Source organism: Chenopodium album, chromosome 12, assembly GCF_948465745.1.
Source record: "Chenopodium album chromosome 12, dcCheAlbu1.1, whole genome shotgun sequence".
Lineage (NCBI taxonomy): Eukaryota > Viridiplantae > Streptophyta > Magnoliopsida > Caryophyllales > Amaranthaceae > Chenopodium > Chenopodium album.
The window spans coordinates 30,643,136-30,647,899 of record NC_137845.1 but is presented as its reverse complement, the minus strand read 5'-3'; the positions used below and the strand labels follow the sequence as shown (position 1 = coordinate 30,647,899).

Genomic DNA, 4,764 nt, shown 5'->3' with positions numbered 1-4,764 from the left:
GTTTGAAGCCCGAGCACCCAAAGGATCAACCTTATCTTGGATTCCTTTTTGACAAAGAGACATTTGAGAGCCGCATGATCCGTGAAGACAATAGTCTTAAAACCCAATAAGTAACAACGGAACTTTTCAAAAGCATGCACAATTGCCAAGAACTCATTTTCCGCTATTGTGTAGTTCCTTTGAGCTCCATTAAGGGTCTTTGACATGTAGTAGATGACATGAAGATTTTTATCCACCCTTTGACCTAGAACTCCTCCAATGGCCTTGTCACTAGCGTCGCACATCAATTCAAAAGGCAAATCCTACCTCGGGGCTTGGACAATGGGAGCAGAGATCAAAGCTTTTTTCAACTTGTTAAAAGCCTCCAAGCATTTATCATCAAACACAAATACGACATCTTTTTAAAGAAGATCATTGAGATGTTTTGCAATAAGAAAGAAATCCTTGATGAATCTTCTATAGAACCCGGCATGCCCTAAGAAAGATCTCACTCCTTTCACATTCACCGGAGGTGGAAGCTTCTCAATCACTTCAGTCTTTGCCTTGTCTACCTTTATGCCCTTGTGAGAGATCTTATGACCAAGGACAATACCTTCCTCAACCATGAAATGACATTTCTCCCAATTCAAAACCAAATTCACTTTCTCGCATCAAGCCAAACATTTATCAAGATTCTCAAGACACGCCTCAAATGAAACTCCACCTACCGAAAAATCATCCATGAACACCTCCATTTCTTCTTCTAACATATCTCCAAATATGCTCATCATACATCATTGGAAGGTGGCGGGGGCGTTGCAAAGCCCAAATGGAATTCTCCTATAGGAAAAAGTTCCATATGGACAAGTAAAAGTTATTTTCTCCTGGTCATCTGGGTGAATAGGAATTTGGAAAAACCAGGAATATCCAGAAAGCAATAATTCTTGTGCCTTGTTAGTCTTTCAAGTATTTGATCAATGAAGGGGAGGGGAAAATTATCCTTTTTGGTGGATGTGTTTAGACGTCGATATTCTATACACATTCGCCATCCCGTGACCGTCTTGTAGGAATGAGCTCACCTCTCTCATTCTCTACAACGGTCATTCTTCCTTTCTTTAAGATAACATGGACCGGGGAAACCATCTAGAGCTAGAGATGGGGAATATGATTCCGCATCCAATAGCTTAGTGATTTCCTTCTTAACTACCTCCCCGATTTGAGGGTGTAGCTTTCGTTGCCTTTCAATGCTAGGTGAGGCGCCCTCCTCAAGAGTGATACGGTGTGAACATAAAGCCGGGCTTATACCTTTGAGGTCATCAATTGTATAGCCCAAGGCACCTTGGTGCCTTCTCAAAACACCACACAACTTTTGAGCTTGACTCTCACACAAGGAGGAACTAATTAACAATGACGGGAAAAGTAGAATTGGGGCCTAAGAATGCATACCTAAGGTGTGATGGTTGAGGTTTGAGCTTTACAATTGGAACACCTTTACCTTCCTTGTTTGAGGCCACTTACAGTACATCTTGGCTTGAAATTACCATACAAATGTGATCATCACTCTCTTCCATGCTCTCATCATTGACTCTTTCAAAGAAAGCCATTTCCTTGCCATGCTCACCTATCTTTTCCTTGTTCAACAAAACACACTCAAGTGGATCATTAGAGGTGATCAAGTGCTCATGCATAGAATTCACAATATCATCCAAGATTTCAATTCTCATGCAATTTTCAAGTGAAGAACAAGGATATTTCGTGCTTTCATTCAAATCAAATTCAATAACTTCTTCTCCAACTTTGAGAGAAATCTTAGCATTTTTAACATTAATCATGACACCCGATGTAGCAAGAAAAGGTCTACCAAGTATGATTGGAATATTAGAATCCTCATCCATTTCAAGAACAACAAAATCAACCTGAATTACAAACTTTCCTACCCTCAAGGGAACATCTTCTACCTTACCTTTTGGAATCTTAATTGATGTATCGGCTAATTGCAAGGTAATGTTGGTAGGTGAATGTTCTCCTAACTCAAGTCTTTGATAAACCGAATATGACATAAGGCTAACACTAGCTCCTAAGTCACACAAGGCATTATCAATTATTTGCATCTTATAGATAGCACAAGGGATAGAAAAGTTTTCGGGATCCTTCGACTTGGGCAACATCTTGTTCATAATGATTTCACTACAATTCTCGGTCAAGCTAACCGTTTTCGCCATATCACAAGTTTTTCTTCCACTCAAGATGTCCTTAAGGAATTTTGCATAATTCGGCATTTGGTTAATGACATCGGTAAATGGAAGGGTAAGATGATGTTTCCTAAGCATCTCTATGAATTTGCCAAATTGTTCATCTAGTTTGTGCCTATTGAACTTTTGGGGGTATGGGAGCTTAGGTTTGATAATTCCTCTCACTTTCACTTTTTCTTTTTCAATTGGTTTTTCAACCACACCCTCATTCAAAGAGCTTTTTCCTTCCTCATCTTCAACCAAAACTTTCTTAGGACTCTCCTTAGCCTCACTCTTCTTAGGCTCTACATTCTCAAGAATCCTACCACTCCTTGTCACTATGGCATTAATTGGTCTCTTAGGATCTACACCTTAAGATGGTAGGGAAGAAGGGCTAGCATGCTCTTTCAAAACATTTGCCAATTTAGAAATTTGATTCTCTAACATCTTACTGTGAACCATCATGTCATTAAACTTCTTATCACTAGATGACATGTAAGTGTTCAACACCTTGATTTGATTTTCAATGGCATCCTCCAAACTACCTCTAGAAGGAGATGATTGGACATAAGAACTATCATTTTGACCTTGAGCCTTTGGAGTGAAACCGGGTGGGGGACCCCTTTGATTGTTGTTTTGATTACCATAATTTTGATTGTGATTCCTATATCCTTGCCCTTGGATTTGACCACCATAACCTTGGTGGTTATAGTTGCCTCGGAAACCTTGGTTTCCTTGGTTTCTATAACCCCCATTGTGGTTACAAAATTCCCATTATGATAGTTCCTATTCCCATTATTTCTTTGATTATCAAATTTAGGTCCAACATTGTTATTAGACACATAGTTCACATGTTCACTCTCTTTGCCAACATAATCATCACATCCATTAAAAGAAGCATTACGATAATTTAAAGCATCATGGTCATATGATTCACACAAATCACAAAACACAAAACCATTAGACATGTTGCTAGAAGGGGGAAGGGGATTTGAGTTAGGAAATGTACCTCTCCCCTTATTTTGGGAGGGAAGAATCAGTGCTTGAGATGAAGCACTCTCAAGTTTGGCTTTGATAAAGGTCATTTCCTTCCCTAATTCCGAGATTTGTGAGGACAAGTTGTTGATGGCATTGATGTGATCAACCGAGTACATCGAAGAACCATTTTATCTTGTTGTTTCACGCTCATCATCTTGCCAATCATATAATGCCACACTACATCTTCAATGACGTCCACCACTTCCTCCTCCGTCTTGTTCATTATTGGTCCTCCGGCTCCCGCATCAAGGCAAGATTTTCCTCAAGGGCTAAGACCTTCATAGAATATTTAGATGATTTGATAGGTAGGAATCCCATGGTGTGGGCACTCTCTTCGGTATTCCTTATACCTCTCCCATGCCTCATAAAGACTTTCATTGGGTTTTTGCTTGAAGCTTTGAATAAGAGCTCTTGCTTCGGCCATTTTATTTTGAGGATAGAACTGGGATAGAAACTCCTTAGTCACTTCATCCCATGCCCTCAAGGAGTTTGGTTTCACCTCCTTGTCCAACCACTCCAATGCTCATCTAATGAGAGAGAAAAGGAAAAGCTTAAGGCCAATAAACTCTTGAGAAATCCCATTCACCTTAATTGTATTGCAATACTTCTCAAACTCCTTAAGATGATTGAGAGGACTCTCATTCTTTGCACCACTATATTGACACCTCTCTATCAAAGTTATCATGGCCGGTCTAATCTCAAAGTCGGTTGTTGGTGTCGTAGGTAGAGCAATCCCACTCTCATACCTATAGGCTCCCGGAACTCCTAGCTCCTTCAATGCCACTCTTGAATTTTCTCCCATGTTTCAAATGACACTAGAGAACGACCACGTGCTCTATGCATACAATCTCAAAAGAAACAATTAGTAGTACGGCTACAAATATAGCCTAAAAGAAAGAAAATCTTTTTGTATTTTTCAAATAAATGGAATAGACTCAATCAACAATAGCAAATAACCATGCCATTCCCCGAAAACGGCGCCATTTTTGACGAGTGATAAACCTAGGTCGTTGGTAACTAAGTTCCCCGATCAAAACAGAATTTGTAGAACCAAACCCGACCCTAGGTATAGTTGTAAGTCCGGGTCGAACCCAAGGGAATGTGGTATTTACTAAGGTCTCAAGCTAAGCTATTCCAAATCCTAAATGAGGGTTAGTCTAGCAAACCTTGAAGGATTTATGTCTTCGTCGTGTGCAATTACTAGATATATAAATGGATCAAATTATGGAGATAATTAAGTTAGGACATTTGGGTCATCGTTTTATCATAGCTAGAGGTACTAACGATCTTTGGGCTAGTAAATAGCCCAAAGCCCAATTGGACGGATCCTATAAGGTCACAAAAAAGGTCTAGATTGGGCACGAAAGGACAAGGCCCATGATGGGCCTTTTCCTCTAGTATGGCCGGCCACATGGAGTGGATTTAAGGGTTTTGGGCTTCCTAACCCTAGTCTAATTATAATGGGATTATAAATAGACTAGGTGCCTAGGGTTTGCTATTAGTATGCAATTATCTG

The 4,764-nt window shown here is 39.8% G+C and overlaps 1 non-coding gene across 1 annotated transcript; it reads left to right on the top strand.

The window, feature by feature from the left end:
* The first annotated feature begins 3,559 nt into the window (after positions 1 to 3,559).
* LOC145573469 (small nucleolar RNA R71) lies at positions 3,560 to 3,665 on the top strand. Its single transcript, XR_014097487.1, has one exon. It is a non-coding gene; the product is annotated as a small nucleolar RNA R71 (small nucleolar RNA).
* The last annotated feature ends 1,099 nt before the right edge of the window (positions 3,666 to 4,764 follow it).